This window comes from Neolamprologus brichardi, chromosome 5, assembly GCF_056152115.1.
Source record: "Neolamprologus brichardi isolate AB-2024 chromosome 5, ASM5615211v1, whole genome shotgun sequence".
Lineage (NCBI taxonomy): Eukaryota > Metazoa > Chordata > Actinopteri > Cichliformes > Cichlidae > Neolamprologus > Neolamprologus brichardi.
The window spans coordinates 22,918,901-22,944,331 of record NC_142108.1 but is presented as its reverse complement, the minus strand read 5'-3'; the positions used below and the strand labels follow the sequence as shown (position 1 = coordinate 22,944,331).

Here is a 25,431-nt window from a genome sequence, read left to right as displayed (position 1 = left end):
GCCAGGTGGGCTCTGTTTTTCACTTGTTTCCACTTCTTGATCACCTACAGACCTGGTTCCCGGAACCCTGACGCCCTCTCCCGTCAGTTCTCCGCTGCTGAAGACAAGGCGGGTCCGGACCCCATCCTGCTGGCAACCTGTACTATCGGAGCCATCACCTGGGAGATTGAGGCGGCTATCCGGGAGGCCCAAGAAACTGAACCGGATCAGGGAGGGGGGCCCACCCAAAAGCTCTATGTTCCTCACTCCGTCAGGTCCCAGGTTCTGCAGTGGGCCCACACAGCCCGGTTCACCTGCCATCCAGGTATTCATCGCACCATCAAATTTCTCCAACGGTACTTCTGGTGGCCCTCACTCACACAAGGAAGCTAAAGCTTCCTCGCAATATGAGAATCCATGATGTCTGCCATGTTTCACAAATAAAACCGGTCCGGTCCAGTCCTCTGTGCCCTCCTTCCAGGCCCCCTCCTCCCGCCCAGCTCGTGGATGGGTTGCCAGCATTCTCCATCATTCGCATCATGCACTCACGGCGCCGGGGGCGTGGCTGTCAGTACCTGGTGGACTGGGAAGGCTATGGCGTGGAGGAACGCTCCTGGGTCCCGCGGGCGGTCGTTCTGGACAAGAACATGGTTCGGGAGTTTCACCGCCTGCATCCGGACAAGCCTGGTGGGTCGCCGGGAGGCTCCCGTTGAGGGGCGGGTACTGTCATGGTCCCCACACCTTGCCACATGACGTTGTTTTGTTTATTCTCTCTCTCGCCTCTGCTCTCTCTTTCTCTCTCGCTCTCTCCCGCTCTCTCTTACTCCTGCCGGGGCGGAGCTCAGTGTGGGCTCCCGCCCCTGGCCCACGCACCTGGGGATGATCAGCACACCTGCCACTGATTATGAATTAGAGTGCTACTTAAGATGGCGGACCTGCTCTACTCATCGCTGGATCGTTGAGCCATCAGCGTCAGTCGTCCTGCAACCTCCAAGTTTAGTTCGTGAGTCCGCCTGAACCTGGAAACTAACTTATTAGTTCCCCCTGGACCCGTTCCCTGTGCACTGTGACTAAGCATGAGCCTGAGTGGTGGTGGAGAGAAGAGGAGCTGTTTGTGTTTAAGGAAGCCATATGGAAATCTTCCCCCTTGGACTCCTGCCCCTTTCACTCCTGGACCCTGGAACCCCGGCCCCTTTTCCCCAAACACCTTTGTGTATATATATATTTAACTGTGGAGAGCACTGTAAATAAATTCACTCTTGTTTGAAGGAGTTTGCGGTCTGCGCCTGAGTCTGCTTCGCTAGCCTTGACAAGAACTTTTTTTTCCCTGTGAAGTGACGTGACTTAACTGTAAATCTTAAACACAGATTTTTTTTTTTAAGTAATTTTCAGGTCTGCTACATAATATTCATCACTTTTATTTCTGAGGGGGGCGAAAAATGAAATTGCTTTCCATGGTCAAAGAAATTGTTTTTACTTTTTCCGTCCCTGGGGCCCAAACTAAAATAGGCAGAGGAGCTTCTATGCCCTCTGCTCAGTCTGTAGCAAATACAAAGGCAAAGGATTTTGCAATTGAAAAGCTGAAAACTTTCTTTTGTTCCATCCATCATTTTATTGTTTTACTTTTCTGCAGTCAAAATGTTTTCAATCATTTTGGCCCATAACATGTTACTCTTTGCCATTATACTGCTATTGTGTTTTCCACTTAATAAAACCTGTTTCTGTAGACTAAATTTAGAGGCAAAATGTCCTACATTTATCTTTTTCTTATATTTTCTTCTTATTATTATTATTTCTAGGATATTGTGCAATATAGATATTATATAGCCTACTTGTGTTTAAAGAGCTGGAAAATCTGAACAGTGATCACATGCAAAGAATACAATCAACTACAAAGAAACACAGTTCCTGAGTTCTGATCTTCCTTGGATTTTCCTCATAGCTTAGTCTAGTGGTTTTTTGTGTTCTGTCATGGTTTGGTTGTGTATCTTGTGGATTTGAACCTAAATCCAGGACTCAGTACAAAGGACATAGACTAAAAATTTAGCTTTAACACTGTCAGCTCAAATACAGAAAGTCCAAAACCTTTTTGAAGCAGAGAATCTGAATACCAGAAATCTTATAAAACATGGGGAAAGGTGACACACAGCAATGAGGGATGACATGACAATGGAAAAGGGGAGAGTAAGACAAAATATACACACACAAGATAATGAGGGCAGCGGTAACATGTGGAAACACGACTGAAGACAACTAACACAAAGAGAGAAGAAAAACTCCACATAAAAAAGGGAACAATCATCAGTAAAATAAAACAGAAGAGAGACACAATTGAATGGGGAAACAAGATTAACTTGAAACGACTAAAAAGGGCAATAAAACAGAAAAAAGGCAAATACAGAGAAAAAACTGGAGAAACAGAATAGGAACACAAAACAGGATCAACTGAATGAACCCAGGCATATCTGGAAGTGAAGCCGAGAACTGAAGACACAAAATAACACCATAAGGAAATTATGCAACACATCAGGAAATAAACAAGACAGTAGTCAGCTTCTGAATACTATGTAATGTGTTTGCATATTTGTGTTCCTTTAGGGCAAATTAATAGAGTAATAACAATAACTGCAGTTTTGTGTTAACAAAGAAACCCAAAGTCAGACCACAAGAGACACCTAAAGACACATTAAAACAACTCGTGAAGAAGAATTGCAATATTTTTGAAATGGAGACTAGAGAGAAGGGTAATGGGAAATTAGAATGAACCACCAGATTTGAATTTAATATTTGTTAAATATATGCACAAGATTTTTGTAGAGTTTTGTTTGTTTTTTCAATCTACAATGTAGCTTCCAAATGACAGTCTGCGCAGTGTATTTCTACTGGCTCCAGACTGCTTCAACAGTTTCCAAGCCCTGTCGCTATCACTGACAGAGATTGAGTACCTGGACTTTGCTTTGGCCTCTGAATGAGTCCACTGACTGCTTTTGTGAATGAACTCTCTGAGAGAGAGAGAGTGTGTGTGTGTGGGGGGGGGGGGGGGGGGGCGCTGCAAGAACGGGTTGTACATTGTGAGGAAATTGAGAGGAAAGAAGGCTGGAGAGAGTAGAAGCAAGCTCTTATTGATTTTGCCCAACCAATAAGTTCATTTCAACAAAACCATGATAAGAAGACATGTGTGACACATTGTATTTCTGTGTGAAAGAGATATAGATGTATGAATGCATGGATAAAGGAGCGAGAAACAGAGAAATAATACTACTTCTTTTACAATAATATATAGATATCTTATAACTTGGATTTTCCACTCATCATTAACAAAGACATGCCTTGATCTTTTCTTTGACCTCTAGTTTTTGAATTGTTGATTTTATAACTCAGTTCATTATTCAGTATTCTATGTTTATTCTTAGATTACTCTTCATTTGTAATCCTTTCGAGGCTGAGCCTAATTATGTATAGTAATCAAGCATTTTGAGTTAATTTAGTATCACTGTTAGGTCCTTTTGTTAGGTGTTTTCTCGACGTTGTCATTTCCTGTTTTATTTTGGGACCGACCTGTTCTTAGTCTCTGGCATTTACTTTTACTTCCTCTCTGCCTCCCCCCCGTATTTTGTCTCTCTGATTAGTATCTGTGTTAATTTAAATACCTTCAGTTGTCCTTTGTTATTTGTTGCAGTGTACTGTTTGCCAACAGTTTGGTTTCTGTTGTGTGTTTTCTGTTGGGTTTATGGACTTTTTTTATCAGTTACCTGTTGGAGTTGTTGGACTTGTGGCTTGCCAAAATAAAGGTTTGTTTCTCTCCTTTGAGTCTGCATTTGTGTCCACCTTTACACACAAACAGTTTCCCAGTGAATGCCTAGCCTCAATAGATGCACTGCGGTGCAAGTAAAGACTCCTCTTCTATATGGAGAAATTATGATTGACGAAATCACATGTAAATTATTTTCACATATGCACACAGTTTGTACATTAGTAAATGCTCTTTAACTTGCCCTGGAATATCGCCTGTTTATTAGATCTGAAGTAGAATGATTTTGAATAGTATCCCAACCGATCTAGTGGAAATGTCCAGATTGTTTGTAAACAGCTGCTGTAATAATTTGTTACGAAGCCTCAAAGCCAGCAGAGGGAGAAGGCTGGGGCAAACTGGTGGACACAGGAGACCTTTTAATTTCCTGTGACTAACCAGCAATGAATTGTTTGTATGTATGTCCTTCAATTTTATCCTTAATAACAAAGCTATCAGATCAAAATACACATATTGTGTAACTCTGACTTGAAACAGTTTGGGGGCACTGACAAATGGAGTTGCTGTGCTGATATGAAAAATTATTCTTCTTCAAACATAAAATTGATGATTCTTGCACAAAAATTACATTTCCTGCAATGGTCAACAATTCACCCCTGTACCCACAATTAATTGTCATAGATTTGGATGGTAATGTGGACAGACCAATAAATCAAAAGCTTCTATGATCAACAGCTTTCATTACAGGCCTCTTCGACTGAGCTGCAAACAACGGCAGTGTAATTTGGCATCCGTCATGTCAACCACATCACCTGCAAAAAAAGGGACTCTGAGAACATTAAATTATTAACAGAATCAGTGACAAAGGGCAGCTCTGGTGGAGTCCAACATGCACCAGAAATTAGTCTAACATATTTCTGGAAATCCCAACTAAAATCTTACTACTGTTGTACAGCTACTAAAAAGGCCATAAGAATGGGGCTGATACCCCATACTCCCAAAGCATACCCCCCACACCCCCTGACAGACATAGTGGAATTCCTTCTCCAACTGTACTAAACACATGTACACTAGTTGAGCAAACTGCCATTCATCCTCCAATATCAAGAGGATAAAGAGATTGTCCAGTATCTTATGACCAGGTTGAAAACCACACAATGTAATAGTTTTATCAAACATTGTCAAAGCATTTAAGGAATCACAGTACCAACACAACAATGGATTGTTTTTTTCAGAACTAGCTGTTAAATTGATGAAACAAATTAAAATGGCTGTTTACAATAATATGCCTTATTTGTGGTAAAGCATTTCTGTTTTTCTACAGAAAGAATATAAGATGTGCATATACCCTCCAACTAAACATAACATTACTGTAACTAACAGCTGAAGTGAATAACACTGATTATTTCTTCACCATTGCATCTGTTAGTGGGTGGCATTTATTAGGGCTCAAGGGAACAGTTTGGTTTCGGTTTTTGTCCTGGTCATGGAACAGTGGACCAGCTCTTTATCCTCTTGAGGAGTAGTGTTGCGGGAGTATGGGGTGTCTGGCCCATTGCTACAGGCCATTCGATCCCTATACAACCGTCACAAGAGCTTGGGCCGCATAGCCAGCTGCCCTTTGTCACCGATTCTGTTCATAATTTTTATGGAAGAATTTCCGTAGCCAAGTGGCAGAAGACCTTCACTTAGGTGTTCTCAGAATCTCATCCCTGCTTTTCACGGATGATGTGGTTCTGTTGGCTTCATCGGGTGATGGCCTCCAGCTCGTACTGGAACGGTTCGCAGCTGAGTGTGAAGCAGCGGGAATGAGGATCAGCACCGCAAATCTGAGGCCATGGTTCTCGGCCGGAAAAGGGTGGAGTGCCCACTCCAAGTCAGGGACGAGTTCCTGCCCAATGTGGAGGAGTTTAAGTATCTCGGGGTGTTGTTCACGAGTGATGGGAGAAGGGAGCCGGAGATCCAAAGACGCATTGGTGCTACGGCTGCAGTGATGCAGACGCTATACTGGTCCGTCATGGTGAAGAGAGAGCTGAGGGTAAAATCGAAGTTCTCAATTTACCAGTCGATCTACGTCCCTACCCTCACCTATGGTCAAGAGCTGTGGGTAGTGACCGAAAGAACAACATCGTGGATACAAGCGGCGGAAATGAGCTTACGCCGAAGGGTGGCTGGACTCTCCCTTAGAGACAGGTGAGAAGTTCAGCCATCCCGGAGGGGCTCAGAGTAGAGCCTGTGCTCAGAGTAGAGCCGGTGCTACTCCACAAAAGGAGCCAGTTGAGGTGGTTCGGGCATCTGACAAGGATGCCTCCTGGGCGAGGTGTTCCGGGCATGTCTTACCGGGAGGAGGCCCCGGGGCAGACCCAGGACACACTGGAGAGATTATATCTCTTGGCTGGCCGGGGAACGCCTTGGTGTTCCCCTGGACAAGCTGGAGGAGGTGGCTGTGGAGAGGGAGGTCTGGACACCTGTCCACCACCAAAAGTGCCAACAATGGGCATTAGTGCAAGAGAACTGAGCTCTGGAGCAGTAGAAGAAGGTGGCCCAGTCTGTCAAATCATGCTTTCTTTTACATCACATGGGTGGCCAGGATTGTGTGGGTCACTTACCCGAGGAACACTCGGCACCAGGATGCCGATGGGAAGAAGGGAAGAAGGCAAGCCGGCTTAGGCAGTTTGATGCTTTGAGCATCTGCCTTGGGTCCTGCCTGCCATGTAGATGTTACCATATACCACCTACATAAACATTGTTGCAGACCATGTATGCTCTTTCATGGAAACAGTGATCCCCTGTCGCTGTGGACTTTTTCCCCAGGATAATACACTTTGTCACAGAATAAAACTGGTTAGGAATGGTTTAAGAAGCACAACAATGAGTTTAAGACCTCCAAATTCCCCAGATCTCAATTCAATCCAGCATCTGTAGGATGGACAAGTGTTATGACAAAGGGAATAAGACTACCAGTTAAACATAGAATCGATTTTAAGGTTTTATTATTTTTAAAGCTCTCCATGGTTTGGCTCCAGGTTACATTTCAGATCTTCTTAGCCTGCACTTACCCACTCGATCTCTATGCTCCTCCAGTCAGATGGTTTTATCAGTTCCACGCTCCCAGCTCAAATCTAGAGGTGACAGGGCTTTCTCCCTTGCCGCCCCGAGACTCTGGAATAATCTTCCCCCCTTCATAAAATTCTCTTCATCCTTGGAAGTCTTTAAATCGAATTTCAAGACCTACTTATCTTCCAAGGCTTTCGGATCTCTTTGATATCCTTTTTTATTCTGTCTATTTGGTCTTTTATCTTATTGGATGGTGTTGTATGTGTATATACGTTATGTTCACATATGTGTGCTTGTGTGTGAATGTGCACAGTTTTGTATATGTATGTGCATATTTGCATGTACATTATATGCTATATACTCTTACATGTCTTACAATTCTTTTTTTTTTTAATGTTTTCTTTCTATTTTAATTCTTTTATTATATTATCCCGCTGTTCAGCACTTTGGCTGACACTTGATGTCTTTTAAATGTGCTATATAAATAACGATGACTTGACTTGACTTGACTTATGACCTGGCTCAAAAGCTGCAACATAAAAAAGGAGACGAATACCAGAGTGTTAGTGAGAAGAGGTTTTATCTTAAAATGGTATAGCAGACTAGACTAGACTAGTAAGCTTCTGGAAAGCCTGTCTCAAGTATGCTTATCCACACCTGTATAGGTCCAATTAGCAACACCTGGCCAATTAGCAACAGAGGAACACACTGAGGAGATTAGCGGCTGCAGAGGGGTGTAACACCTCCTCCCTCAAAAGGGGTTCTCTAGGACCCCTAAATTTATTAAAAGGCCCTCTGGACCTTGATCCCTCAAACATAAGCTTGAACTAAAGCACAAACTTGAGCACTTTATTACCAGCTCTCTTAACACAAAACTAAATACTCACATTTCTTTGTTGGCATTTTTAAACAGGGACGTCCCATGCATGAGGATTTTGAAGTTGGCACACTGAATGCACAAAAAGTAACATGTGACCAACACAGAGGAGTCACAAACCCAAAATGATTACTTGACCTCCTACAACACAAAACCAAAAGTAGCAGCAAATAATCACAGCCAAGTGATCTGTTGTCTCCACCACATAAATGGTCACATACACGTGGCCCCATACCACAACAAGTTACTTTAAACTCCAAAGTTCAGTAAAGCAAGCATGCTAGTGACCAACCACAAATTGAGAGCAATGGCCACACAATGATCACATCAAGGGTGGCTCAGCACCCGTCAGTGTTATTGCCATCATCTGGTCAACAACACTCACAAGTGATCTAACCAAAGTAGCCAAATTCTCCACAACACCAAAGGTCACAGCACAAAACACTCACCTCATGAGGACCTCCAATCCATGGAGGTCCACCTCACAACTTACAGGTCTTCAAGGACCTGTCCCTAACATCTTGGAGCCAGAAACCACTGTACACCTTCAGCATTCTAATGGACACCATGCATCTATGGGTCAGGGCTGTTTTGGCAGTTTTAGCACTGTTCAAACAGTGTTTAAACTCCAGTCTCCTGATTGAATTGAGGTTTTTGCATTTGTGCCAAACCCCCAGGTTCAGTGCATTCTAATGTGCACCTCAATTGTTTAACAAATTCTTATGTGAATCACTTGAGAACAAGCAACCAATATAATTGTTCAAGTGGAGCATTTACTTTGGTGTTGAATTGACCATTGTCTATCGCAGTCCTCTTGAAATACAAGGTTTTTTTTTCCTGGTTGTGTTTATACAGGCAGTGACTGCGACAGAATCAACTGCTGGAAGATTTGTTGTACAAAGATTTATTGCTGTTCACAATTATCTATTATACATTTTTCAGCTATTCATATATCTTATGTCAATGGTCATACCTGTTTCCATTATGTGGAAGAAAGCACAGATATATTCCCATTTACAGTACAAGTACCTGCAATAATGACACTGGCTAATGGAGTGGAAAGCTTCCTGTGCACTAAGAGCTTCTCTCCAGGTTAATGAGGTGTGTGTGTGTATGTGTGTGGGTGTGTGTGTGTGTGTGTGTGTGTGTGTGTGTGTGTGTGTGTGTGTGTGTGTGTTCAAGAGAACAAGTTAAATTCTTCCATCCTCAGGGAATAAATTAAGATAAGAACGGGCTGTTGTTTTAGAAGGATGCATTATGCTATGTGTATTATTGCTGTTTTTAGCTGTTGCAAGAGGGCAGCAATGGACCTAGGGTAAGAAATCACAAAGAGAAGCCTTAATGAAGTATGCTATGAATAAAGTATCCATCAGTTTATCATGTCAGCGTTTCCTTGGTGTCACTCATCCCTGTACCAGGCATACTGTGCAATAAACTGAACAGTCACTGTGTTGATAAACACTAATTTTAACTCTGCATTAACTCATTTCAGAGAGGAGAGTCAAAAATGCTGACTAGCCTGAACCATGGTGTGGTACCAGATGACTGGTTAGTTTTCTGGCAGACCAGCTTGAGCAGTTTTATCTGAAACTGTAGTCTTGATGCCGACTGCCATATGCAAATGAAGGTCAGATTTACTAACTTAGGCAAATTAAAGTGCGGGCATAATCTCAAATTTTATTTATTTATGTATTTTTTGCCTGTCCTGTTTGGTTCTTTAGCAATCAGAATTATTGTCTGGAGGCCAAGAAAGATGCCCAACGGCTTGACTTTACCAAGTGGATCATCACAGCTTTGTCGTATTGGTCCATTTGATTGACATTTGTTATTATTATTTATTTTATTTTATTTTATTTTATTTTATTTTATGTTAATACAGACAGAACAGACATGACTGGGGATAGGAAAGGGAGAAAGAAAGAAAGAAAAAAGAAAGAAAGAAAGAAAGAAAGAAAGAAAAAAGAAAGAAAGAAAGAAAGAAAGAAAGAAAGAAAGGAAGGGAGGGAAAGAAAAACACAGGGGAAGAGGGACAGTGAGAGAAGACACTAAGAAAAATCCACTGGATCACCTGTTGAAAGGAAAAAAAAATAAGAAAACAAGCAAAAAGACACCACCACAATAAACACAACACCACAGCAATAACCTAGATAAGTATAAGTAACAGTAAATACTAAATATTGAATGGTATTGTGCAGCACCCAAGACCGACAGCGCACAATGTTCTTTGAGGTTGCAGCCAAGAAAGACATAGTTTGTGTCTGTGAGCACCCTTGTGCACACCAAAATTCAATTTGTTTTTTGAGTCTGGACTACTGAGAAAAGGTATGTAGAAGACATAGTGTTTTTATTGTGTACTGACCCCTGTCTAGAAATGTGACCAAAAACATGCTAATTTATTACCAATATTTTTGCATTTACTTATTGTCAGCCAATTAAATATGTGACCCTCCCATCTCTGGACAGCTAACAAAGCTGGCTAAACGACAACAGCTGGTTATAGGCTAGCATTATGCCAGCTAACGGTAACCTCGAGTGTCCAAAAAAAAAAATCTTCCCCTCTGACAAACAGTGTGATTACATTATCATATCATATGAGAGTTTATTCACTAAGACTTAGAGTCCAACAAAGTTAGGTCCATTTCAAAGACAGTTTCACTAACAACACCGAACAGCAGCTAACAGAGGCTAACAGCAGCTAACAGTGACAGACACAGCAGAGCTAACCACAGTTAAGCAAATCCTCAAATTCCATCTGTTGTCTTAAGGACAACAGATGGAAATTAGCCCTTGGCTATAATCTGGTATGTTTACATTCATGTAATTTTTTTTTTTTTTTTACATTTATGTTCATTAACATGCACTGTCCTAAATAAATAAATATAACAAATATAACTCACGTCAGTATGGCTGTTATCAGTCAGAACTGAGTTTCCCAAACTCACTGACCTATATTGCACTCCTTTCACAAGGTCTTACAGCATCTTCTGGAGTAAATAAAGGTGGATGCTTCTCACCTAGCATTAACAGCTTACAGCCTTCCACAGATAAGAAAAAACTCCAGAGCGATCCAGATTCAGTCAAAATTGTAAACAGAAACGGGGTGCCTGGCCTGTTATTCAGTACAGTCTAAATTTAACGTTTTTGATCTCTCTTGGGTGACTAAAGCGTGTTTGTCATAAACCAGCCACTGTAGCTAGGATTATACACTTGAACTTGGAGGGATAAGAAAACAGAACTCAACTGACTGCAATATACTGACATCTAGTGGTGAAAACCTTTGCACACTCAACAAGTCAAACCTAAAAATATTAGATCCCGAAAAATAAAATCCTACACATTTTCAAAAAAGCCAGTCCCAAATTCTTGTGTCCATGTCTTTCAGTCAAAACAAACAAACAAAAAAGATGCACCGGTGCATCATAGGTCTTGTCTAGTATTGTCCTGTGTATCTATTATCCAGACATGTGATTAAAAAGCAGCAAGCTTGAAGTCTGGTGCAGATATTCAGCAAGACCATCTGAATTACATTATTTGGAGATGTTTATTGAAAATTTCTAAAAAAAATTAGAAAATAAAAATTCCTAATCGAAATTGAATACAAGAAAACGACAAATGACTACAGATATAAATTTACTTTACATGAGAAAGACCTTTTTTATTTTGTAATGTCCAGGAAACAATACAAAATATTCTTATTATTTGAATTGTGATAACTGGCTCCAAGCTGGGTTAAAAAACTAATCATGTTATACTGGTCGATGTTAACTCAGTTGATTAGCACAGGTTTGGAATCAAGGAACTGAAACTGCAGTCTTAAGAATGCATTTTCAGTTTGCTCACTGAAAAATGTGATGGGAGATAATCTCATCCTTGGATATAATGAGCTGATTCTTACTGAAAAATGGTATCTGCTTGAAGGATTCCACCTGTTTTCAAAGCTTTTGCTTATTTTCAAATTAGTTTCAATGTGAATGATATTATATTGACATTAATAATATTTGGTGTCTTAGATTAGATTTTTAAAAGTCAAAATACAGGCAAAGCTCAATCAGAAATATGCCACAGTATCCCCATACAAAGCCTGTTCTGATAAAACAGCAAGCTATCTTGCAGCACAGAACAAATGACTACTGAAAGACATTTTTTCCGGTCTGCTGAGTTCATTGAATTTCAGTCACAAATCCACTCCCATAAGTATCTCTTCGATCACAGTCTGTGTTCTACTGATACAGGAAAAGAAACTTTACTGCTGAAGCTATTCCACATTTCTTTGGATGGATGGTTGTGCTGGTCAGTTAAGGATAACTTACAATATTGCAAATATGGAAATCTGTATTTGTTTTTTTTGTTGTTGTTTTTGTATTTTTTTTTTATTGCAGACACATTCCTCGCTATATGTCTTAACATTTGTGTTAAACATTTGGAGGAGACATTATCTTATTATTATTATCTAATGAGGTATAATTATGTCAGTAGTCAAATATGTTGTAAATAAGTTGAATTGCTTCCAACTTTGCTTTGATATTTTTGTATTCATAGCGTCCATGTGCATGTTTGTGTTTAAAGCTTTCTACCATCAGTGAAAGCTGCTGTAAACAGCTGTGCGTTTGGTCTCAGGTGGACTGAGTAGTGGTTGCCAGGCACTCCATCTATCCCCAGGGAGCCCCATTTCTTTATACTGTGGAAAGTGGGTTGGAGAATGAGTGTGTGCTTTCTATGCATGTTTGCTTTTCTGTATAGTTCTCACAGTGGTTCTGATTGTTTACACAGTTTTTTTGCTTTATTTATTTATTTATTGTTTTTTTTTTTCAGCACGGTCAGGGTTCACGGGGTGGCTAATTGGGCTTCTGTTCATAAGCAGCAAGCGTTGAACATGGCTGGAAGGTAACAATGGTCTGGGTTTTCAAAAATAAAGAAGGGAAAAAAATTCTCTCAGCATGCTATGAATGTACCAGTCCACATAGATTACTAGCTGGAGGAGTGTATTGTCATAGTAGAGGAGATTTGAAGGCAGTTGCAATGTACGGTGCAGTCATAAGAATCTGGATTCAGTAGATAAGGCTTATACTGTTAAACATGAAATAGTTTTTGTGAAATGTAACAGTCTCCTCAACTTGATAATCCCATAAAAGAAAATGCAAAAAAAGAGTAATTCTCTTACCTTTGCCACCGTTTATCTGTAACAAAATTCTGAAGTAGTAATTTTCATACCCTTTTCAGCTTAAATTAATTAAAATGTTTCTACTCAACTTTTAATCAAGCAAATTGAAGCATGCCATGTATTTTAGGAAACAAGTATACATGACTCTGGAAAAAATGATAATGAGGTGCAAAGTTTGATGATTAGATTTTAAAGGTTCAAACTAGTTTCATTTTTGCAAATAATTACGTGTTTTGGTTTTGGCCCTGAATAGCACCTTGAGACAAAAGGTTCAGGAGACAGAGGCCAAGACTGCTCAGAGTGCAAGAGGTTCAAAAGGTTGGAGTCATTCAAATAGTGAAAGGGAACTTTGTGAAGCAGCAGCCTGTGGGCTGAACATACAACAGGGCAGGAAATGTGCAACTGCCTTTGCTGCAGTGTTTGGAGAGTGGAGTCAGACAAGAGAGATAATAGGCAGACATTAATAATTTAATAAATGGGGAGACATGAGTAAGGGATGATGAATCCGTTTTTTTATGGGACCAAGCTCAAAGAGGCTAAACAGCAAAAAAGGGTAAAAATCAAACAAAAATATGGATAAAAAAGATACTGGACAAAAGGGACACAAGTGTTTATTCCTGATTACCCGAAGAGGAGCAGTTAGAAATAGTCACAGTAGTTTTGCAAGTAACTACAGGAAAAAATGGGTATAGTTCTTACAGACTCTGACTGAAACCTTGAAATATTTTTGAGGAACATTTTCCATGTGATTTGCTGAACTTAAAAATATATAGAAAATTGTAAAATGTATTTTTAAATGCTTTTATGCTTGTTTTATTTTTCTCCAATGCCAAAGGCGAGTGTTGACTTTAGGCAACAACACACACACTTACTTTAGACAATATTTACAAGCACCAGAATAAAAATCAAATGCACTTCAAAGTCATATCACTTCACACAGGCTAGTACAGAATATTTTGGAAAAATCTGAATGAGAGTTGTAGATTCTGAACAAGTTGCATTCCAGCTGAATGTTGACAAAATGTGTTATCATTTACTTTATGCAATGTTTAAACAGTTTTTTAGTGTTGTTTGTCTGTTGTTTTTTCTCTCTCTTACCTCTTTTTTTCTGTATTTTCCTCTGAGAAAGACAAGTAAACAACATATAGAGTTGTGGCAGTAGTAACTGTTGTAATGGTGAGAGACGATGAGGTACATCACCACAAGAGGGCACCACCATCACATACTATGTAACTAGGCAGTTACAGAACTGACTCTTACTCCAAGTGAAATGACATGGATGGAATTTGGATATTAATGATTCAAAGGTGAGAAAGGTTAAGTCAAGGAAAGATGAAAAATGAAAACAGCAAAACTAGGGGCTGACAGGCAAAGTTAGAGAACAGTAAGTGGATTCATTAACCTGATTCTCACTTAAACCCTAAAATTTCTTAAACTTAACAAAACAAAAAGACCTGATAAATCAAAGTTGTCTTTGTTGTGCAAAGTACCACCACTTTCAAAAATATTATCCTTCGAAGAATAAATCACTTATGTCATTGCTGTTCAGAAAATTCAACTTGGCAGAGAAGATCACTTCTTAAAATGTCCCCATTTAGCCAGATTTGCTTATTCTTCCTCTAAACTTGTGCGCACCTGAACAAATGTATTCACTTTTTGAAAAATCCAACCACGTTGAAACATTGTCTTTTATTTCCTCAAATGTCCCTGCTTTATGAAATCCTTACACTTGAATAGTGAATAAAAAAACTTAAATTGGTTCTCATAGAGCTGGGAGGACTTGGAGAGTGCATACAGAACCTGAATTGGGCACTGTAATGAATTCAAATGTGCCCAGTCCACTGTAAAATTTTGGTACATGGAGCCCCATGTTAACAAAACTTCCCAAAATTGACCACAAGAGTGTGCTGCCATAAAAAGAAAGTAAAGTGCTTAAATTATCCTTTTTGGTCAAAGAAAGTTGTGGTATGACAGGAAAAGAAGACTGTGAGAACATACCTTCTCATACCAAAGTTTGGGAATTAAAAGATCCATTTATGTGTGGGACTCTGGTAAATAACATAGGTCGAGAGTGTGCATTATAAGAATATATATCATTCTTACACAGATAAATGTTCTGTCATGTTGTTTCAGAGCAGAGCGTATATCGTTAGAAGCAGTATGGAGGAACAAAGGGTCCTGCCTGAAGACTCATTCATAACACACACACGCACGCACGCACGCACACACACACACACACACACACACACACACACACACACACACACAAACATATCCTGGACATAATTCAATAAGATTTTTTTTTCTCCACTCTAAATTTGATGGTGTTCCAAAAAATTCCTGACCAGAGGAAATCTGGATGCCGTCCCACTTGATGCCGAGCAATCACCACACGGCAGGAGTTCAATTCAAGTGAAGGAACAAGGCTGTAGTTAAATGACAAAAACTCACAGTTACAATGGTGAGGCTGAATGGAAGGTGCTAAAGTGATAATCTATATTTTTGTGAGCGTATGATTGCATGTGAATAAAAGTAGTTGAGTTTTCAAGGGGACGGGTGAAGTGAGCCAAGACCTGGTGTGTGATCATCATCACCACGGGACAGCAAAAAGAGTGCACAGCTTATTAATGGGATCCCCACAGGAGGGAGAGTTGATCACAGTGCCAGCTGGAGGTTCCTCAAAGCAGTTATGAGTGGAGAGAGTGAATGAGAGACGTGGAAAGAAATACTGTAAGATAAAGAGGGAAAAACAAGTGCTGGCAATGAGCCCTGAAAGGGGAAAAGAAATCAATAACAATTGTAAAATTGTGCATATGTCCAAATGGAAATCAGCAATTTCTGAGATATATTTGTCCAAGATGTCTAATCAGGTGTCATGTAGATATCAGAGTATATGATATTACCTTAAAAATGACCTAATCTTAAACAAATCCATTCTGTATGCTGCTTCTCAAAGACAGTTTGTTATCACTTCACATATATCTTACAGAACACAGTGACCATGTGTACTATGACAAAAATGATACTGGCCCTTCTCGAGAAATGCTAATTTGTCCCCCATGTTAAAAATGAATGATGGTAAATATTTTGAATATTCAGCATCCTATTCAATTTAGTACTAATTCAATAATAAAGGTAAAATTGAATTGAATTATTTGGTTTTATAGGATATACTGTAGGGGGGAATACTTGATCCCCTGCTAAATTTGTAAGGTTGCTCACTTTCATAGCAATGAACAGTTTCAAATTTTTATTGTAGTGTCATTTTAGTGAGGAGAGACAAAATATCAACCGAAAATGAAGAAAAATAAATTACATAAAGTTTATAAATTCATTTGTATGGCATTTGATCCCCTACAACCCAACTAGAATTCTGGCTCTCACACGTTGGATGTGCGGCTCTGTGGCACACAAATTGTAATTAATCAATCAATTACAGATACTCCTCAGCCCACCTCCTTAAGTGTATAAAGCACACCTGACCAATGAGTCAATTTCTTCCATTCCAATCTCTCCACCACTGTGGGTAGGACCATAAAGCTTTCAAAGGATGCCACGGAGAAGATTGTATCACAAGGCTGGAATGGGCTACAAGACCATCAGTAAAAAGCTGGGTGAGAAGGTGACAACTGTTGGTGTCATATTTTTGGAAATGGAAGAAATATAGAATGACCATCAATCGTTCCATGAAAGACCTTGTCTCATGGGAGGAGGATGTTTTCCCAGTGAACATAAATAATTCAGAGATTTAGGAGAAAGTGCTGTGATCAGCTGAAACCAAAATCAAGTTCTTTGGCATCAACTAAACCAGCCATGCTTGGACCAAGAAAAGTGCTAAGTATGAACAAAAGAACACCATTCCCAAATTCAGGTGCAGAGGTGGAAACCTTATGCTTTCACGCTGTTTTCTTGCTGAGGGTACAGGAAGGCTTCATCGCATCGAAGGACTAATTAACAGTTCCTTGTACCATTAAAATCCCAGAGAACCTCCTTCCCTCAGCCAGAACACTGAGGATAGGTCTACCAGCATAGCAGTGACCCAAAATATACCACCAAAGCAACAAAGGAGTGGCTAAATAAGGAGGACAAGGATGTCATGGAGTGACCCGGCGAGTCTCCAGACATCAGTCCTATAGAAAGTCTCTGGAGGGAGCTGAGCTTTGGATTTGCCAAGCAGCAGCCAAGGAACCTAAAGGGTTTAGAGAGTTTCTGTGAAGAGGAGGGGGACATTATCCCTCCGAAATGTGTGCATACTTGGTAACCAACTACAAAATTACTTTATCAAATACATATTTCATATGCAAATCATCTTTTATATACATGTGCTGTAATATGACAATAAAGGGCTATTTTTTCATGATATTCTGTAAATAAACTACCATAAAAGTTACAGACTGTTCATTTCTTTTTTTAATTGGCAAACTTAAAAATTCAGCAGGGGAGAAAATAGTTATTTCCCCCAAAGTAAGCAGTTGACTGGCCTCACACCAAGAACACACAACAAAAAGTCATGCTCCTGTGTAAGAGACACACACAGGCGCACACTTACACACTAAAAGTCCTTAGGTCGTTGTGTTAAGTAATTAGCCTGTACAACAACGCAGCACAGAGTTAATTGGAAAACCTGCCACCTCCTGCAAGCTTTGCAGATATTGTTCTCTCTCTCTCTCTCTCTCTCTCTCTCTCTCTCTCTCTCTCTCTGTCTCTCTCTCTCTCACACACACACACACACACATACACGCACACACACACATACACACACACACACACACACATACACACACACACACACACATAGATGTTTTCATTCTGCTCACTCTTAAGGAAAAAATAAACTTGTAAACCTGGTGCAGTAAAATTAAACAAACCAAAAAAGGAAAAATTCAATTTGAATTTCCCAGTGAATTGGAAAAAGAATTACTTGGTTTTTGGTTTTAAATTTGCATTTTATACAGGCATTAGCCATTGCTGCAATCATCACCTAATCTCATAAGGTAAGGTGGATATTCGGTTTGGAAAAGCCTGAAGTTAGAGGCTGCCTTTGTATTTTCCAAACAAAAATCTACAATTAACTTTTTGTATGACAACAACTTCAAGTCTTTTCAAACTTTCAGTCAATCAGGCTTCAGCCTTAGGCTTCCCAAACAGTTCGAAGCTGCTTTTCTATGATGTTTTTCTTTTGTGAGTTTGGATAGTTCCTGAGTCATTCTGTATTAGGTTACAAATATGAAACCTCAAAACCTCAAACCAGTTAGATGAAATGCAGTTGTATAAGTTTTCATTAAAAATATTTTTAATTGTTTGCTTTGAACTTTTAATGGAATCACAAGTAATTTTTCCCTAAATCAAGTTAAAATTAAACTAGCATTAAATGGTTCATTTTGGTACTATTTCACACTCATGTCTCCTGAGGCGCCTCCACAGTACAAACACAGTCATGAATCACACATGCACTTACAAAAGTCCTGATGTTTTGCACTTTTTCATGATCACACTAAAATTAAATTGAGAAGCCATTCTTGGCCTGTAGGATTTTAGTCAAACAACAAATTTTCATCTCAGGCTTGATGTGTCTGGTGTGAATATAGTCAAAATCGTGTTTCACTTTTGTCAAATTGACCTAGCTTTATTACTCATCTTTAAAATTAAAAAAATAAAAAAATCAAACAAATACAATATAAATCACAAGATTTAGTTTTCCAACTACAGCCCAAAGGCTTGGATATTATGTTAATATGTGATTCTAAATTCTTATTTTATGTGGAAGTGGGAGTGTTTTACAGGAAAAAAAACCCTGAAAATTTTCCAAAGTTGAGCCACCCTGAAATGAATGGATTAAAATATTCATGTTATTTTATAGTCAATAAGACATGGTATATTAAGAGACATGATATAATTATAGTTGGATATAATTTCTTTTTGTCAGTTGTGGTTTACTCTTCAGTACTGCACATTATTATTGTACAGTCAGTGATTAAGCCTACTTGCTATTCATATGTTTTCACAGTATAAATTAGAATACCTTATGTATGTAATTATGTAATAATGTAATAAGTCCTCAAGCCAACTATATATGACATTATTACTGTCAGTAAAAATGTTCTTGAAATGACAATAATATCTTAGGACCAATTATGTCTTGCTAAAATACATATTTGGTATATGGTATTTGATGCAGTACAAAATTAAAATGTGTATTAAATTTATAAAAATGGTTAATAGCAAAAGATTACTCTTTATACGCATTTGCTGCAAGTGTTAGAAAAGACACAAAGAGAGGGAACATAGAGAAAATAGTTGGCCTGAAAATCCTATTTTAGTCCGGCAAGAAATAACATTGTAATGCTTTGGGTAGCCCAGACTTGATGAGTTTGGCAGTGAAACACTATGAAACTGGCAAGCAGTACAGCCCCTTTAATAACTTTAGTGTGTTATCATCAGGTTGGAAGCATACCAACAACAAGCATAATAAATATATGAAATTCAATTTTACATGTGCAGATCTTTACATTAATTGTTTCATTGTCATTATATACAGTGAGGAACATAAGTAGTTGAACACTCTGCGATTTTGGTTAAGTTCTCTTTCAGTTCTCTGAAAGTCACATTGTAGGTACATTCCCTCTGTGAGAGACAGCATTTAAAAACAATTCAGGAAATTACATTGTATGATTTTTAAAGAATTTAAAAACAGGCCATTTACCATTTACCATTTACCATGGTTTCAAATTATGCAAATTATCCCAAAGCACACAGCCAGGATAACCAAGGAGTGGCTCCGTAAGAAGCATATCATATGCTTCTTACGGAGCCACTCCTTGGTTCTTTTTCTAACTTCACTCGGTGTTTCACTATGGGAATCGCCTCAGCGTGACCAACTACGGAAGCTCCAATGACACCACGTCTGTCTATGACAGACCTGTCGAGCCGTGCTCAGGGCTCTGCCCCCTCATACTAACACGGCCGACCAGCTCCTCCTAACTCATTCTCGCTTTCTTCCCGTGAGAAACTACTTTGAGCTCCCTCAGCACATCCAGGCTAACTTGATTAGCTGCTTAACAGTTCTCAGGCGTGTAGGAGTACATCGCCGAACGCAGTTTTTCCAGTTCCAGTTTGGATCGTGCTGAGTAAGTCCTTCGAAAGAAGTGTACTTAGAGTTGCACTGTGGAACAGCAACCGCGTCAGGCGAGCTGTCCCAGCGGTTCCTGGTTTTAGTTAGCGAGGTAGCCGACGTTGTGTGACTCGGGCTAACGCGTTACGGGGAGCTGTTCGTTCAGTGTCCGGCTAGCATTAACTTGTTAGCAGGCCACGAACCACTTTAGCGTCTCACTAGCATTAGCTTGTTGGTCGACCTAGGGTTCGGTTAGCAATAAGTCGCTAACGATATTGGCTAGCGGGGTTCAGCTAACGTGTCACGACAAGCTGACTCCCGCCGCGACTAGATCGGATTTAACACCCGCTGCTAGTCCTAGCTACTTACGGGCTAACGTGTCGAGACGAGCCTGGTGTAGCCTAGTCTCACCCCTTTCCGCTAACCATGTCTACGGCTCCTACTCCTGCCAAAAGGTAGGAGCCGAAGGCTAAAGAGGCTGCATCCCGCCCGTGCCCCGCATCATGCGGTGCCACCATCTCGGGCAGGGACCCTCATCCAATGTGCATCGTCTGTATGGGTGCCAAGCATGCTCAGGCTTCACTGGCGGACCCTCAGGGATGCCCACACTGTGCTTTGATGCCAGAGAAAGTCCTGGAAAGGAGGCTGAGAGTAGCAGTAACGAACAGTCAGGACCCCTGCCTGTCGGCTGCTACTGCTACGAGCGATATCCGTCATCCGCGAGCCTCCACATGCTGGGCGGACATGATGGAAGAAGAGTCCCCGCTCATGCCCCCATCGTTCGAGGACCTCCTCGATCAAAACGTGGGCGAGCCGGGTGGCGAGGACGCGGAGGGCGATGCCGACTCCGACCTCCTCGACCTGGAGGACATGGATGAGGAACAGGAGGATGACTCTACCTTTCCTCCCCAGCAGTCCAGGCCACCGAGTGGGGCTGAAGTTGCACCCCTGGTGGACAGCAATTTGTATGAGGTCTGCAAACGGGCTGCTGCCAAGCTAGGTTTCCCATGGCCAGCCGCCCAGGATGCCGAAGGGGCAGAACGCGACCTGTATGACGGCAAGAGGCTCCCACCAGCCTTGCCGCCATCGAAGCAGCTTCTGCCAGCAGTCCCGGCCTGCATGAAAGAAATGAGTTGCTATTGATCAAGCCCTTTTAAAAGCAAGCTTCCGACCAAGGGCTGCTCTAAGCTTGAGATCCAGGGGATGGGTGAACTGGGGCTGACCGAACCCCCAGCAGTGGGGCCTTCAGTGGCGTATCACCTTCACCCTAACCGCAGGGCAATCTCAGCTTCTTCTAGCATTTCTTTGCCCAACAAGATAGATCGCCTTACGGCATCTATTTATCAAAGGACGTACAAATATGCTGCACAGTCAGTATGCTCGCTTAATGCAGTCACACTGCTATCAGCATATCAGGCAGAAATTCTGGAAGACATGGGCCGTCAGCTTGACTCGGGTTCCCCGAACCCAGCCCTCTGGGATGAAATCTGCGTGGTTAATGATCTCATTCTTCGCTCCTCCAGGGGAGCAGTCCAAGGGTGTGGCCGCGTTATGGGCCTTGCAGTCTCGGGTGAGAGAGCCTTGTGGCTAAACCTGTCAGGCCTAGGTGATGCTCAGAAGGCTGAGGTCATGGATGCAGCCTATGACCCAACCAAGGGTCTCTTTGGCCCAGCCCTGGAGAGAATGAGAGAAAGAAGCACCTGCAGAAAGCAGGAGGGAGAAGCATTCAACCTCTGCTTACCCAGAAAACCTAACTCTCAGCCCCAGCAGGTGCCAAGAGCTGGCTTTGCAGCAACAGCAGCAGCTGTGAGAGGGAGACAGAGTGGGGTCAGAATGCAGAGAGGAGCAGGAGGCCAGCAGGGTGCCCACCAGGCCAAGGTAGAGAACCGAAGACCTTGGGGCAAGCATTCCTTTGCAGCAGTTGCTGCAAAGAACAAGCCGTCACACCCTGGAGAGGGGAAAAAGAAGCAGTCAGCCTAGCACACCTGCAGCATTCTGTGTCACCCCTCTTTTCTTCCCCAAAGAGAAGGAAGGTGTTAGAACGGGTAACCAAATCACTCCAAAGTTCAGGGTCTCCGGAAGTTTCCAGTTCACCAGGAGCACCCTCTCAGTCTCCTCCTCCAGTTCAGGGAGGACAGACTTGTGGACAAATGGCGCAGTGTCACCAAACACTTCTAAGCACTCTGTCTGTGTCACCAAGCACTGCCCAGAGTCATCAGGCACTTCACTGTGGTTTGGGGGTAACAAAAGAAATAAAACGTGCATTTCTGCAGCCAGGCAGTTTGCCAAGGGCAGAATGTCCCCCCAGTTTCAAAATAAAAACAAAAGAAAATCACTGCAATTTGTCTTTGTTCCCAGCGGGGGGAGCTCACGCTCTTCCCGAGGGGGAGATCCCCAAGTCCTTCCGGGAGACAGGGGTGACGTCACGCTACCGCGTCTTCAAAGGCCCGCTCGCAGCGCGGTTGGAGCGGTGGCGCGCATGCGCAGTTCATCCCTGGGTCTTGTCAACCATTTCCCATGGTTACAGACTACAGTTTGCGGCAAAACCACCGAGATTCGGCGGAGTGTTAGCTTCTGTGGCCAGTCGCGATTCAGTGAATGTGCTGGAGGAGGAAATATCCTCCCTGTTACACAAACAGGCGATCGGAGCGGTTCCGAGCGAAGAAGCTCAGCAGGGCTTTTACTCCCGCTATTTCCTCATCCCGAAAAAAGACGGAATGTCGCTCCGTCCTATTCTGGATCTGCGTGTGTTAAACAAGCATTTGAGAAAGTTCACGTTCAGAATGCTCACACACAAGACGCTTTGTCGCTCAATTCACACAAGCGATTGGTTTGTTACAATCGACCTATCAGACGCATATTTTCACATCGCCATTTATCCTCCACACAGGAAATATCTCAGGTTCGCTTATCAGAGCGAACGAGTTTCAAACTATCCCATTCGGGCTATCCCTAGCTCCAACGGTGTTCAGCAAATGTGTGGAGGCAGCGCTGTCTCCGTTAATATGCTCACGATCGCGCGAGCAGGCGATCAAAGACTCCGAGGTGGTAGTGAATCACCTCACGGAGCTTGGGTTCACAGTCAACCTGGAAAAGAGCCACTTGGAACCCGCACAGTTTACAGAGTATCTGGGGCTCAGAATAGACTCCATCTCTTATCGTATCGCACTTTCAGAGCGGAGGATCGTATCGTTCACTCACTGTCTTTCCCGTTTTCAGCTGGGGAAAGTCGTGTGGTTCCGACTCTGTCTCCGCCTCCTCGGCCTCATGGCCTCGGTGATATCGGTGGTACATTTGGGGCTGCTTATGATGAGAGATTTTCAGCGGTGGGTCGCTTCTCAGAGGCTGTGCCCTCGCCGACATCTCAGTCGTGGTGTAAAAATAACGCAGCCGTGTATCGCGGCTCTCCGGCCTTGGAGGAGCCCGACAGCTCTCGCGGCGGGGGTACCTCTCGGGGCAGTATCATCCAGGGTGACGTTGACCACAGATGCATCCCTGTCAGGTTAGGGTGCAACTATGATGAGCAGAGCAGTGAATGGCGTTTGGTCACAGAGACTCGCTCTGAATCACATAAATGTGCTGGAGCTCCGCGTGGTGCTTTTAGCCTTACGGCATTTTCTGCCGTATCTCCGGGGTCAACATATTTTAGTGAAAACAGACAACTCCACTGTAGTTGCTTATATCAACCGCCAGGGCGGCACCCGTTCCCGGCAACTACACAGGTTAACCAGGGAAATAATTATGTGGAGCAGCACTCGGCTCCTCTCCCTTTGGGCAACTCACATGCCAGGAATTCTGAACAGGAGGGCGGACCTCCTGTCCAGAGGAAATCCACTGTTCGGAGAATGGAGGCTTCACCCACAGGTGGTGGAACAGATTTGGCAGAGATACGGCTGGGCTGCCGTAGATCTCTTCGCCTCGCGAGAAAACACACAGTGCCCTCTGTTTTTCTCCCTGTCAGACGCACATGCGCCACTGGACGTGGATGCGCTGGCCCATCCACGGCCAAAAACTCTGCTGTATGCTTTCCCTCCCCTCAGCCTGATCTCCCCAACACTGATCAGAGTGAGGGATCAGGGGCTGTCACTGATTTTAATAGCTCCACGGTGGCCATCCAAACACTGGATAGCAGAAATCATCCAGCTTCTGGTGGACGAGCCATGGCCACTCCCCATCTGCAGGGACCTTCTGTCTCAGGCGCGGGGGGAGATATACCATCCCCATCCAGACCGGGTTGCTCTCTGGGCCTGGCCCATGAAAGGTGGAATTTGAAGGCAGCTGGCATGCCTCCAAAGGTTATTGAAACCATTCAGAATGCCAGAGCCTCCTCCACTCGTTCCGTTTACAGCAGTAAATGGCGTGTTTTTGAAGAGTGGTGCCATGAAAAGCAGATTATCCCTTTTCAGTGTTCAGTGGTGGAGCTGTTGTGTTTTCTTCAAGATTTGCTGGACAAAAGGAAAGCTTTTTCCACTATAAAGGTCTATTTAGCAGCTATTTGAGCCTGCCACGTGGGGTTTGGTGATAAATCTGCCAGGCAGCACCCCCTTGTATGTCGCTTCATGAGAGGGGCGCGTCGAACGCTCCCAGTTTCTAGACCACTGGTCCCTTTATGGGATCTGTCAGTCGTATTAGACGCCCTCTCCCACCACCCCTTTGAGCCTATTGGGGCAGTGGGGTTGAAGTTTCTCTCTCTTAAAACCACTCTGCTGTTGGCTCTAACCACAGCCAAGCGAGTTAGTGAATTACAGGCTCTGTCTATTCACCCCTCTTGTCTACAACTGGCCCCGGGACTCACTAAAGCACTCCTGAGGCCTAACCCAGCCTTTGTCCCCAAAGTGTTGGAAACGTCATACAGGTGCTCTACAGTAGAGCTCCTAGCTTTTCACCCCCCTCCATTCTCTTCAGAGAGGGAGCAGAGGCTGAACACTTTGTGCCCTGTCCGGGCCTTGGTGACTTATGTTGACAGAACAGCTGGATTCAGGAAGTCGGATCAGCTGTTTGTTTCCTGGGCCTCCCCTCACAAGGGCAGGCCCGTATCACGCCAGAGGCTAGCTCATTGGATTGTAGAGGCCTTAGCTCTGGCTTATAGCTGTAAGGGCTTGCAGCCCCCCCCCCCCCCCGGGACTCCGAGCACACTCCACTAGGGGTGTGGCCACATCCTGGGCGTTGTTCAGAGGTGTATCAGTCCAGGATATTTGTGCGGCAGCAAGCTGGGCTACGCCGCACACGTTTGTCCGGTTTTATCGGCTGGATGTTGCACAGTCATCCCTGGCTCAGACAGTGCTGGATTCTGGTGCCTCAGGTTCGACCTGAGATCCTGGAGTAGCACTGGAGAGTAGCTTCAGGAGCTGGCGCAATCCGGGAGTGGGCCATATCTCCCATAGTGAAACACCGAGCGAAGTTAGAAAAAGAACGTTGGGTTACTTAACGTAATCTCTGGTTCTTTGATAACAGAGTGAGGTGTTTCACCAACACTTCCCTCCTTGCTTAGGCAC

General features: G+C 42.6%; 2 pseudogenes; both read left to right on the top strand.

The window, feature by feature from the left end:
* Positions 1-20,362: 20,362 nt before the first annotated feature.
* On the top strand, positions 20,363-21,079 carry LOC148102787 (uncharacterized; annotated as a pseudogene).
* A 1,862-nt stretch (positions 21,080-22,941) lies between these two features.
* On the top strand, positions 22,942-25,249 carry LOC148102786 (uncharacterized; annotated as a pseudogene).
* Positions 25,250-25,431: the final 182 nt, after the last annotated feature.